Source organism: Pinus tabuliformis, chromosome X, assembly GCF_031772625.1.
Source record: "Pinus tabuliformis cultivar Carrire ecotype Pingquan chromosome X, CPIR1, whole genome shotgun sequence".
NCBI classification, from domain to species: domain Eukaryota; kingdom Viridiplantae; phylum Streptophyta; class Pinopsida; order Pinales; family Pinaceae; genus Pinus; species Pinus tabuliformis.
This window is the reverse complement of record NC_142308.1, coordinates 1,489,441,878-1,489,456,189: the sequence shown is the minus strand read 5'-3', so window position 1 is coordinate 1,489,456,189 and position 14,312 is coordinate 1,489,441,878. Positions and strand designations below refer to the sequence as shown.

Here is a 14,312-nt window from a genome sequence, read left to right as displayed (position 1 = left end):
CTATTTATGCATTCAAGAAAACATTTTAAAAAAATAAAAACACAATATAATTCAAAATTGTATATCTAATTTCAATTAAAAAACCAATTTTTTTATTATTATCTTATAACTATAAGTTTTTTTGATATAATATTTTACTTATTTTTTCCTACAAAAAGAAGCCTGTATTTTCATTCATAATAAAAAAGAAAATACATTTTGTATATACACACTAGAAATGTGTGCATTCACCAAGGATCTGCCCATATCCTTCTATGGCAAAAATTGTCATATACTTATACTTAAATGCATTCGGATAGTGTGGCCAAATGCCACAAAAAGGAGAAAAAATCTAAAAACCAACAAGAAAAAATAATTTAAGGGGGAAAAATCATGTATTGGAAATACTTGTCTTCCCCTTCTTTCCTTTCTTTTTGTGGACCTGTAGCCATTCCCCAGCTTTGTGATCCATTGGAACTAGAGCCAAGTCGCTCACCAAAACCTCAGAAGGATGCTCTTTGTCTGAATTTGAACTTTTGGATATGTGGACATGTATTGTGCCCATTGTGCCATCCTCTTTGTATGCCATATTCATTTGATGGTCTAACGAAGCATGAAGGCAATCTAGTACATAACCCTTCTGAATAAGAGTGTCAGCCCCAAACTGTGTTGTGATGTCCCCATCCATTTTGACTTCTATTGGTCTTGTTGAGTCTCTTTGTTTTCTTCATCTTCATCATTTGAAGGGGAAACTCAAAAAAATGCCATCCTTTTGGCCTAATTATGTGTCTTTTTTATTTTTGGAGCCTTCTTATCCAATGGACATGTATTATTCAAGTTACTAATTTGAAAATTAGCTAGAGATTGGAATGTCATGTTCTCATCATCTAAAACTTGGGACCGTTGAAAGTCTTCATGTTCCAATGTTATGTGATCTAATAGCCCCTTTTTAAGGTCTATCTACACACAAATTTTGGCGAAGGTGAAGAGCCCATTCTTTGTTCTCTCCAGATCCATTTTTTTCTAATTTCCCAATGTATTTCCTATGCTTTCAAGAACTTTGTGATGCTAGAGAGGAAGAGGTATATTTGGAAGCTTTACCCATTGTCAGGGACCTAAGTTGGAACTAGGGCCAACAGGCACCCATGACGGACCATGCTCACTTGGTGGTGAAAAACTAACTTGGAGTTGCGACGAGATCGCCCACATGGAGAGGCGCCCGAGTCAGAAAGGGGGTGGTGTGCACAAGTTAATGGGCATGCCCTCATGGAGGCAGGGCGTCAGGTGCAACGTCAGGAAAGATATAGCAGGCACAACACAAGTGCATAGTCGCCCATGTAGAACATCAAAGGGCGTTGTGAGGAGAGTGTCCACCCATAGCGAGGAGCGTGCACATAACAACACGGAGGCATCAACACGATGGACCTGTGCCCATGGGTGCGCCCACATGAAGGGGTGTCCGAGTGCCAAAATGTAGTAGGCAGGCAAATGGGATGTGGTGGGCAAGGTGTGAGCAGGGTGCGACGAGTGAAAGAGCGGGAAACAACATGATGTGAGGAACAAGCGAGCGACCAGCCGGACGTAGCATGTGTGACAAGGAAAAGTGGAGCATCGAGCAAGGGTGCGCTTTCCTAGCAAGGGGCGCTTGCACACTCATAGGAAGGTCAGCCCAAGGGTGCACCCAACCATGAAGGGGCGTCCAACAAAATTTGAAGTTCAGATCATATATGTGAAGGGGTGTCAACCACATGAAATATCAAGGCAAGGACGTGTATAAATACAAGTGAAGGCATTCGACCAAGGAACATCAAGCAAGTTCAACCAAGTAGAAGAACATCGCAGAAACAGGTCGCACTAAGGGGCGAGTCTACGATACTGCAGAAAACCAAGGTGGTCGCACATCACAAGAAAACAAAACAAAGGAGGGTGCAGGCAAGGTGGGGCTCGCCCAATGAGCATAAATGACTGGGCATAATTATTGGTTCTGTTTTGGGGTGAAATTCTTGGTGTTTCTAAGCAGGTCGCAAGTGCAAGGCAGGACTGCACGAACTTATGAGTTGGATGGACGAGTTTGCTAGTTTAGGGCCAGGAAACTGCCATGCCATTTGTATGTTGTAAAATATTTTTGTATTATATTTGTAGAAGTTAATAAAAGTTGGGGAAAAATACTTTGGGGAGTTGCCCCCTCCCATCGTAAAGTTGTGTTTATTGTCATAATTGTGATATTACATTGTTATATTGTTGCATTATTATATTGATATTGATGTTTATCACATTGTTATGAAGTAAATGCGAATGAAGTAAATGAATTGAATTTCAACTGCATAATTGAAGTAAAGAACACATGAATGGAAATTGACTAAGTGTTGGAAGTTAGGCGTAGTTCGGGTGAAAGTAATTTTAAAAGTGAAATCTTGTTGGTGCCACATAGCGCCCATGGTGGTTGTAAGGAACCACATTGTGGGGCCGTGATAGTTGGTAGCAGAGCCTATTTTGAAGAAAGTGGGCGTTAGCAAAATTTGGGAATATAACTACCCACTCTGTGAGAAAATTGGTATCAGAGCCCGTTTTGCGAAAGAGGATGTTGATTGAAGTATAAAGTGAAAAGGTTTTGGGGGGAAGAGGCAACTATGTCAGGGACAAACTGAATGCAATACGATAGGGTTGTTGCAAAGTCAAATCATGGTGAATGCTGGTGAGGAACCTCAAGTGACAAGTGAGTCCAACATGACCACATAGGTGATTTTGCTGAATAAGGTGTTGGATCAAATAGATGAGATGGAAACAAAGATGACTGAATACAAGGCATAGAATGCTGAACTCAAAGAGAAGGTCGTTGAGCAAGAAACAATTCACGAGGAATTTAAGGTGCGATATGAATACCTTGAGTGGAGGTATGATCAAATTGTGAATTAAGTTAAGGAACTTGAAGTTGCCAGAGATCAAGGAATGGAAGAGATCGCAAAGTTGTATAAGAGCCTTTCCAAAGCTCTGAACGAATTTGCAATTTTGAAGAAAGCGGGTGGGTAAGGTTCGATTGATAGCGCTGCCCACATCAAAATAAAGGAGCGTGATTCATATGATGGAGTAAGGAGTGTCAAGACTCTTGGAAACTTTCTATGAGACATAGAGCAATACCTTGAGAGGTTGGAACTTTCCTTTGAGGCAGCGAAGGTGAAGGTAGTTGCACAATTCATAACGAAAGATGCCAAGATGTGGTGGAGAAGAAGGATGGATTAGATTTCCCATGGCAATGTTGAGGAAATTATGACTTGGGAAGAAATGAAGGAAGCATTGTTGGCTCACTTCAGCCCACAAGATGAAACGTGGGATGCTTGTATGAAGATCAAGTATATCAAACAAACTGGGAGTCTACAAGCTTATCAATGTGAATTTGCTAGTGTGATATTGGAGTTACTCGACATGGAAGAGAAAGACAAGGTTTTCAACTTCATCATTGGATTGAAACCTTAGGTTCGCAATGAGGTAAACCGACAGAAGATCAAGACACTTGAGGAGGTATTTGTTGTTTTCGATAGGTTGGTTGACCATTATAATGAAAGAGTGGAATACAAGAAGAAGAAGATAAGCCAAAAGAGAAGACTTTGAAGGAAGATGAAGCAAAGACAAGTGGAAAAACAAAAGGGAAGAAACCATTGAAGTGTTGGTTGTGTAAGGGCAACCATGTGGCCAAGAACTATCCTTTGAGACCAAGTGTCAGAGCCATAACACAACGAAATAGAAAGAAGAAAGAAGAAAGAAGAAACAACAGTTGGTGTGATGCAGATTTTGGTAATACAACAACAACAGAGGTTGTCTTGAAGCATGATCTTGAGAGGCACAAGTTGGAGTACGTTGAGATGAAAGTTGAGCAGGGTGCATTGCTCATGATGGTGGACAGTGGAGCGACCCACAACCTCATGAGAGAAGAGGCGACAAGGAAGGTTGGACTGAAGTTCATTCCAACTCAAGCACATCTTAAGGCAACGATCTCACCACCGGATCAAGGCATTGGGATCATAGAAGAAGTAGAAGTAAGGATCGGTGAATGGCGAGGTAAAGTTGACTTCACGATTGTTCATATGGATGATTATGAAGCAGTTTTGGGAATGGAATTCATGAAACAATATGAAGCTTTGGTCATGCCACATTTGAAAAAGTTGTTCATATACAATGGAAGGGAGGAAGAACCATTGAGTATTCCAACCTTGGGAGCTATGAAGAGCGAGTATAAGATAACAATGATGAGTGTGGAGAAGGATCAATAAAACAAGGAAGTCTATGAGAGGTTGAACCAAACAAAGGCAAAACTCATGGAACAAGAAAAAAATATAAGAACATTTTCATATAGTGTGATGCACTTGAAAAACAGACTAGATGCAATGGAAGCTTGCAAGATGGATTGTAAGTTGCAAAATTGGAGAACTGATGAAAGGAGGACCGTGAGGCATACATGCAAAAGTTAGAAGAGGAAGATGTGGATACTTGGATTGAGATGTTGGATCGCGATGAAGATGGGAATGGAGAGGCATTAGCCTTCCCTTCCACACCATATTTTTGAACTTAGAGTGAAGATGGGCTCATTGTCATCTGCTTAGGGCAATGAAACCCCTTGAAGTGATGAGAAGACCATAGTGGCAAAGCAGATGGAGGATTGTATGATAGCAAGATGCGATGATAATTGTGATGATGCCAGGATACATGTGTTCTTATGGAGGAGGCACTATGGTTGGATTAGATACTCAACTAGTCACCAACACAAGGGGATCCAACACATGATGTTCTTGCAGTGTTGCAACAGGTTATGGGCATGGAGCAGGTCAAAGGCGGAGCTATCTGATTGTCATGATGAGGATATAATACTTGACAAAAGAGTTTATTAAGATGGTGTTATCAAAGGCGAAAACCTTTTTAGAGTGTGAGAGGATGTTAGGGCCCTGAGTTGACACCAAGGCCAACAAACGCCCATGACAGGCCATGCTAACTTGGTGGCAAAAAACCCACTTGGAGTTACGATGAGAGAACCCAAGTGCGATGAGCGCACCCACATGGAGAGGTGCCCAGGTCGGCACAAGGGGCAACATGCACGAGTTGAGGGTAATGTGCCCTAGGCGTGCCTGCATGGAGGTGGGGTGTTGGGCAAGATATAGCGAGCACAACATGGGAGCGTGTCTGCTCATGTAGAACAATGAAAGGCATTATGAAGAGAGTGCTCGCCCATAGTGAGGAGTGTGTAGGAGGAGCGTGCATATAACAACATTAAGGCAACGACTTGATGGACCCATGCCCAAGAGCGCGCCCACACTAATGGGGGCCCGAGTGCCACAACGTGGAAAAATAGAAAAATGTCAAAATTTGGTGGTCCAAGAGATGAACACCCAATGAAATGATGTCTTTGGCTTAAGCCAATATCAATTATTACATATATAATATTTCATTTATTAATTAATCATATTATCATTTTCTTCGCTTTTTAATTAAAATATAGATAATAAGAAACTTTTGTGTTAATTTTACTTATTTGATTGAGCCAAAAGGCTCATTCTATAGCCCAGTTTGAGGGCGATGTGTAAGTTTGTTTGTCCATCTGCCCCCCATTAGAATAAAAATAAAATTATTATATTCTAAATAGAAAAATAATGTTGGCTATAATGAAAAAAAATGAATAGAAGTAAAAAAATGTATGAGTAAGATGTTTAAATCTTATAGGTTTCAAAAATATTTTAACAAGAGATTTAAATAAACTATTTGAAAATCTATGTTAACTACTTAATGTCGATATTAACTTCATATATATCTATATATAGGAAAAATATTGTTAAAATAAAACAATTTAATGTTGTATACAAAATAATATTCATTGTAAGTTATCAATAAAATATTTTAATAAAAATTAACATTGACATATACTTAAAAATATATTAATAATAAAAAACCATTTTAATTATAAAATGTCTCGATAGACATGTAAATCATTTTAATGTAAATTACATATATATTATATATCATTTAAAAAAAAATATGTATATATTATGAAAAAATTAAGTTTTTATGGTTATAACGTTTATTTGTTCTTATATATAGTATTCAAAAATACAATTTAAACAAATGAAAAATAAAACGTCGTATTTTGAACTCTAAAAAAATTTTACACATGAAGAAATTTGATCCCTCTCACCCATGTTACATTCGTACTTAAGATGTATCTATACTAGTTATGTTATACCACCTTAACTTATAATCAAAATCCTAACACTCATGTTACATTCGTACTTAAAATGTATCCATGCTAGTTATGTTATACCACCTTAACTTGTAATCAAAATCCTAACAAAGCAAGTTCCACTGAAAATTTATAAAAGCTTATATCGTGTTTCCGATCCATTTATAATTGTTCTAAATATATGAGAACATGAGAACATGTCAGCATCAATTTCCTGGCATTGTCTTTTTAGTGAGGGGATTGTTGAAAGGTTGGGCTAGCTCATTATCAATTTAAATCGGAAAATGATTGAATTACAAAAAGCGAAAAATAGGGAATAGACTATTTTTAGTCTCGTGAATCTTAAAATATCATTTCATTTCAATTAAAATAGAAATGCACGGCATATATACACTCGTTTACACCCCTGCCTTCTTCATGATCACCTCTGACCACATTCGGAAGTGTTGTTTTCATACTTTATTCTTGGGAAAATAATGGAACCTAATAATAATTATATTCCAGTGTTGGTACCATGACACATAGACTAACCTCTGCAAGTCAGTTCTGCAGGAATTCCCGAAGATCGTCAAGAAATTTGGAAGACAAATCATGAGGAAAGAGATGAAAGGTATGAATGACATCCTCATAGAAAAGAAGTTCTACCTATTTTCTCGTATTTTTCATATGCTCTACGTATTGGAGATTCTGATCCTTGAGGAGGTCCAACCCACCCACCACCACCAACAACGGAGGCAACGATAGCCCTGATATGTCGAGAGAATCGGCGCCCATTACGTTGGTCGCAGGGTGGTCTCTCGTGACCCCTTCCGGCAGAAACACCTTCCACATCCAATCAGTGCCCTTCAACGTAATGAGTGGAAGACTATTGCTCAACCTCGCCTCCGCCAGGGTCCTCTCCTCCCCGCCAAAGAAGGGCTGAATGAGCACGTGCCCCACAATATTGACTGGACTCATGTCTCCTTCTCCCGCAGTGCAGCATCCGACGTGGTGGACGATGTTGCCGCCCGTGCTATCGCCCATAAAAAAGCACTGTGACAGATCGACGTTTGGAGGCAGGTTGTCACGCCCCTACACTAGCGGTACTCTTCCAACCGCACTATAGCAAGGTGCGGCACCACCGACCACTTTCTTTTCACCAATACTTATGATTGTGGACTATGCCTAACATTCATACTTAGTTTATTTTTCGTTACCAAGTATTAAGTTATCCTTTATACACGATGAAAACCATGAACATTCATCATAACAACATTACACATATAAATGCACAACAGTATAAAAGGAGGGGCAGCTCCCCGATGTGAGTTTGTCCGTATATCAATATATATAATTTTCATGTACAAGTTAAATCTTGGAGGAAACCCCAAATTTACACTTAGCCAATTTTTCAACTTTGGCAAACTCGGTTGCCCAGCCTCGTCGGCACCTCCGAACGGTCGCTGCACGTTCTACCCAACTCTTCGTTCACCCCTGAACGTGCTCGTTCAGCTCGTCGTGCCATTTTCCCAACTTGGGCGCCCACCTATGTCACCGTGCATGCCTACCCGACTCGTCCGCACATCGATCGCCTTCCTTCAAAACCCGTCGCACTTCTTCACCCAGCTCGCTCACTGTTTGTTTATTAAATGCCCAAACTCTGTTACCTCGCCCGACATTATCATTCAGCCCAACCGTGCCTTCATTCAGTGGGCGCACACACACCAGTGTCGCCTCTCACTCGAACTCCTGTTCACGATCTCGACCTCCCTTTTTTTGGTGGGCCGCACGTAGTACCGCCTACAAAACACTCGTTCATGACCTCCAGTTCAACCTTCGTTCAGTTCGCTGTGTCACCTGCCCAACTCGGGCGCGCCCTCCATGTCCGTGTCGCCCAACCTTGTTGTGCTCTGCACGATCGTGTCGCCGACACCCTACTCGGGCACACCCTGCACAACAATCACCTCTGTCTGACCTGCAACACCTGCGCCTCACTCCTTGGTTTTCTCGACTTGCGGGCACATTCGCACCCTGCTCCTTAGCTGCAACACGCTTCTAGCTCGCACTCCTCACCAAGACTTCACCGAATGGTTGATTGATTGATGCTCCTCACCAACTCGTCTTCTTGTATATATACGCCCTTCACTCCATCGTTCGGGCACTTGGCTGACCTTCACCCATCACATGTCCGTCGGCTTGTTCATAAGTTTACACTGTTGGCCCGTCCATCTCACTGTTTGACCACTCACTTGTTCCATCATCCGCCCATCGGCCCGCCCATCGTTCAGGGCACTCGGGACCACCCACACAGGTATATGTAAACCTCCACCAAAACACATCGCATAAGTCATTTTCCATTCACGTGACCTTCCACCGTGGCCACAGCTTGCCCATCTGTGTGCCCTGCAGCTCGTGGTCCTCACATTCTCCCCCACTAGAAATCATTGTCGTCCTCGACAATCTCTCATCCTGGCAACCATCTGTCACCAAGATATCCATACCAAGGCATATACTCCATCGGTATGTCATACATCGAAATGTCTCCTCAATCCATGATCATCAACCACCTCGTCGCAATCTCCACATGATGCTCCCATCATGGAAGGCTGGTCCCTCCATCTCAAGCTACATGCCCACTGCAACATATCGTGTCGACCTCATCGTGCGTTGTCATCATGTGAACTGCTGCCATGATACTCCAACACAATGCTAACACATCTCTGTACACTACCTGTCCCCATGATTCGAACTAGTCGGGTGATTAGTCCAACTGTCACGCTCAAACCATAAGAATGCACATCCTTATGCCATCATCATTCATTTCTCAGAACATCCTGTCACATCATCAACTCGATCAAGAATCTGTCTCCATATAAGTAAGCCATGCTCAGGTCCATGAAGTAGTCTCCATCTCGTCTGCAACATGTTGTCCATGATGTTTGGTACCAATTTGCTGCATGAGACCAGCCACATCTACCCCAACATCATCATCCATCTGCAAAACATCCATCCCCTCAAGGTGAAGAGATCATCTCCCAACTCTCGATGTGCCACATCTAGGTCCATGAAGCAACCTCCATCATCTCTGTAATGTGTCATCCCTCAAGTCTGCCATAAAAAAAAAGTATGCACCTATCTCGTCTCCCATGTGCTGCCCATGATCATAAATCAATCAGCTCCCATGTGTCAAAAGTGTTTAAGTATCGGCTCAACCCATGCCCAAGTGTTTCCACCAAGGCATCATCATAGCTATAACTCCATCACTCTAAAGTGTCTCATATCGATCCTCCACATCAAGTCACTCTTTCAAGCACACCCATATGTACTCAAAAGTATGCACCCCATTCTGCATCAAAGTCCCTGACCTCAGCTCCTCAATGCATCAGATCCTCCAAGTCCACCATATATGAAGTCCCCAAAAGTCACAACCTCATGTCATCATGAGCTCCATGAGTCATCTCCAACCATCATCCAGCAAGCATACAAGTCTCAGCCGAAAGGTCTCTGCAAGATGCCTCAGCTCTCCATGTAGTAGGAATGCTCCATAGTTTGCTCACAAATCCAACCAAGTCCATGGCCTTGTTGTACAAGAGTGCACAACCTCTCCATCGGCTCATAAGTAAAACATCTCCATGTCATCAACCTGATGTCCATGACTAAGTTTCCCATGTTTTCCAACCAAGTAGACCCATAACAACAATCGGTCATCCCCATCCAAGCCTGCAAATCCCGGTCTAGTGAACTCGGTCACCCAACCATATCATCGTCACATGAGTCTCTTCCACCATAGCTCCCCCACTAAAGGTTCCACCAAGACTTCCTCTTGGTCCCGACCATGAGAAGCCCACCCAAGTACTATCAACTCAAGTGTGTGCCCTCCTCTAATCTGTCAATGATTCATGCTAGGCACTTAGCCAATTCTCCAGGTGGCTAAAGCATAACCCATTCCTCTGCAATGATCATCATGTTCCTCCCTTGTCATGGGCCCTTGTACCTTCTACCATAAGGTCACAAACAACCCCAACAAGTCCTACAACAGTCAACAATCCTTGCTTCTGCATACAAGGTCTCATCATAGACATCCATGGTAAGATCCCCCCTTGCATCGACAAACTGATTTTGCTCTTCCCTGCATACGGTTCATCTACCAAATGCTCAACTAAAACACAAGTATAAGTAGTACTTACATCATCATGGGGCTTCTCCATGTGAGTTTCCTCATCCACCCATGTCTACAAATTGCACGATCCTGGTCTAACTTGATTAATCTCAAGTTCCTCCTCCATCGTTGTCATATCTGCAACATCCTCGTATTGGTCCTTGAGTTCTTCAAGTTCTTCTTTCATCTTTGCACAACCTTCCCAAATCATCATGTTCTCGACCTTCATCGAAGCCCATTCAGAACTCCATCTACTCATTTGTTCCAATACCTTGTACCAGAAAGCTTCACCTGCATCATAGATAGATTCACCTGCCATAGGTCCTTCTACCATCTCGGCCATCCACTTTCCTGCAACCTGAATCATCCTTCAGATTTCTTCACCATTCACCAAGTTCTCCCTGCAAAACTGAACCAGCTCTTGATTCCACCTGTCAGTGAGATCAGCTTCCTTCACTTGCACTCCACTTGAATCAACTCTGATACCACCTGTCAGGATAGTGCAGTGGGATCAGCTCTTCGTCATAAACCAGCTCCGATACCACCTATCACGCCCCTACACTGGCGGTGCTCTTCCAACCGCACTATAGCGGGGTGCGGCACCACCAACCACTTTCTTTTCACCAATACTTATGATCGTGGACTATGCCTAACATTCATACTTAGTTTATTTTCATTACCAAGTATTAAGTTATCCTTTATACATGATGAAAACCATGAATATTCATCATAACAACATTACACATATAAATGCACAACAGTATAAAGGGAGGGGCAACTCCCCAATGTGAGTCTGCCTATATATCAATATATATAATTTTCATGTACAAGTTAAATCTTGGAGGAAACCCCAAATTTACACTTAGCCAATTTTTCAACTTCGGCAAACTCGGTTGCCCAGCCTCGTCGGCACCTCTGAATGGTCGCCGCACGTTCTGCCCAACTCTTCGTTCACCCCTGAACGCGCTCGTTCAGCTCGTCACGTCGTTTGCCCAACTTGGGCGCCCACCCGTGTCACCGTGCATGCCTACCCGGCACGTCCGCACATCGGTCGCCTTCGTTCACAACCTGTCACACTTCTTCACCCAGCTTGCTCACCATTTGTTTAGCAAACGCCCAAACCGTGTTACCCTGCCCAACATTATTGTTCAACCCAACCATGCCTTCGTTCGGTGGGCACACACACACCCGTGTCGCCTCTCACTTGAACTCTTGTTCACGATCTCGAGCTCCATTCATTTGGTGGGCTGCACGTAATACCGCCTACAATACTCTCGTTCACAACCTCCAGTTCAACCTTCGTTCGGCTCGTCGTGTCACCTGCCCAACTCAGGCGCCTGCCCTCCATGTCTGTGTTGCCCAACCTGGGCGCGCTTTGCACGACCGTGTCGCCGACGCCCTACTCAGGCGTGCTCTGCACGACCGTGTCGCAAACACCCTACTTGAGCGCACCCTGCACGACGGTCACCTCCGTCCGATCTGCAACACCTGCGCCTCACTCCTTGGTTTGCCCGGCGTGCGGGCACATCCGCGCCCTGCTCCTTAGCCGCAGCACGCCTCTAGCTCGCACTCCTCACCAAGACTTCGCTGAATGGTTGATTGATTGATGCTCCTCACCAACTTGTCTTCTTGGATATATATACGCCCTTCACTCCATCATTCAGGCACCCGGCTGACCTTCACCCATTGCATGTCCATCGGCTTGTTCATAAGTTTACACCGTCGGCCCGCCCATCTCACTGTTCGACCGCCCGCCTGTTCCATCATCCGATTGTCGGCCTGCCCATTGTTCGGGGCACCCGGGATCGCCCACACGGGTATATGTAAACCTCCACCAAAACACATTGCACAAGTCATTTTCCACTCACGTGACCTTCCACCGTGGCCGCAGCTCGCCCATCCGCGCGCCCTGCAGCTCGTGGTCCTCACACAGGTAGTCACACCGGCGCTCACGGAGCCATGCAACGGTCGCGAAACATTTGTCGTAGGCAGTGGGGTACTTGTGCTCTGGAGCCAACTGGTAGTCCATCGAGACGACCACGACTCTTCGTCGAGTGGCTAGCCTACGACAGAATATGTCGTAGGCGCTGTCACTCGCCAAGAGCATGTAGAAACCTCCGCCATGGAAGTAGATGACCACGGGCAACGCCCTGTCCCCATCATTGCTGGTCAGAACAAATAGACGCACCCATACGCCCGTGGCCTCGTCGATTACGACGTCTTTGGTATAGACTCCTCCAGTGGGTGTCTCGTTGGCGGGAGCCTTGCGGATCAGCCATGCTTCGAGGCTTCGGTTAATGGTGTTGTCGCTTCTCCTGCAGATATAGCTCCATGTTTTCGCAATCCAACTGAGCCACTGGACACGAAGAGGGAGCGAGCTTATGATGGAGGTCTCTTCTCGGCCCCGCTCGTAATTGCTCGCCATTGTGACCAGAAAATAAAAGAAGAAGAAGAATCCAGGAGGCAATTGCTCGCCATTGTAATCGAGAAGGCATAACAGATCTGGGTGCCTGGAAACTCAAAATCTAAGATCCAGTGGAAATTCAGGGGTCAGATTTGGCTTCCACGAAACTCAAAATTTCAGGTCCATGGCTGCGATCCATTATATAGCAATTGAAACGAGCGAGTATTGGGTGTGGCGCCATGGCCCATTGCAGTCCATAAAAGAATGGGGAAGTTAATGTAGACTAGTTAGATATAAAGCTGGGGTTGTATTTAGTGCGATCTTCGAAATTTTTTAGGGTCGGTTTTTCACGTCAAATTTCTCTCAAATCTGGTAAGAATTTATTGAAATCATAAGTTTGATGGGTAAACTTGTGCAATCGAAGTGTCTTAGGGATTTTCCAGGGTGCTGAATCCATATATACAATCAAAAAATTAGTTTAAATAATACAAATTGAAATTTTACCTCAAATTTTTCCACCAAATTCCGACTCCAAAATATCCATAAAAATCACCTCCATTAAATCCTAACTAAACATAGCGCCAATTATTTATCCACTGTTAAAAAAAAAAGAGAGAGGTAGAATTATAGAAGTAGATACATATAAAATATTAGCTTAGCCTAATAATTCGATTTTTAGATTTGATTGGGATGTTTTTTATTTGATTTTGAAATTTGGTCCGGATTTTTCTCGAATAGTAATTTAAAATTCTATAATTTACCTAATTACAGTGTTTTCAAAAACAATAGTACATAATTAAAGTCTTTAAAAAATCAATTTTATATAATTAAATTATTTAAAAAAACAATTAATTAAAGTATTACATAGAAGTTTCGGTAAAGTTATACGCCTTTAATATATTTACCGTCACACACCTTCCCTGATGTAACAAAAGAGAGAAATTGAATGGATCGAAAGCGAAAAGGGAAGAGATTCAATGGATGGAAATCGAAAAGTAAGGCAAGAGATTGAATGGATTGAAAGCGAAAAGCAAGACATTTATCATGACACCCAATTCGAAAAGAAAATGTTATATATTTATTTTTTTATTTATTTTTAATTCTGTGTATAGGTTCTCTCGGCTCATAATAAGAGATGTTATTTTATATTATATTATTTAAATAAAAATAAAAATATTTATATAATTTATGGTATTTGTTATGATAAAGTTTACTTAAAAGTTTGATAAAATTTATTATGGAATGGAAAAGTAAATGGATTTAGGTTGGTTTAAATAATTAAAGTGTTATGATATTTTTGAAGGCATTGAATTGATTTATACTTTAAACAAATGGGTTTAAACAATATAAAGTTGCAATTTTGTCAATAATTACATTGTTATATTTATTGAAAAAATGACACATTTAAACTTTTCTAATTGAAAAAACTTCAACACCATTATAAACTAGCATACCTCAATGGGAAAACATAAACTTATTATATATTTTTCTAACCATCATATTTAACAAAGAATAAATTGTTAAATTTCCATAAAACTCTGCAACTACATGAATATCTGAAACTTTGA

General features: G+C 42.2%; 1 pseudogene; it reads right to left on the bottom strand.

Annotated features, from left to right (window-relative positions):
• Nucleotides 1-6,742: 6,742 nt before the first annotated feature.
• On the bottom strand, nucleotides 6,743-12,765 carry LOC149145638 (putative carboxylesterase 18 pseudogene; annotated as a pseudogene).
• Nucleotides 12,766-14,312: the final 1,547 nt, after the last annotated feature.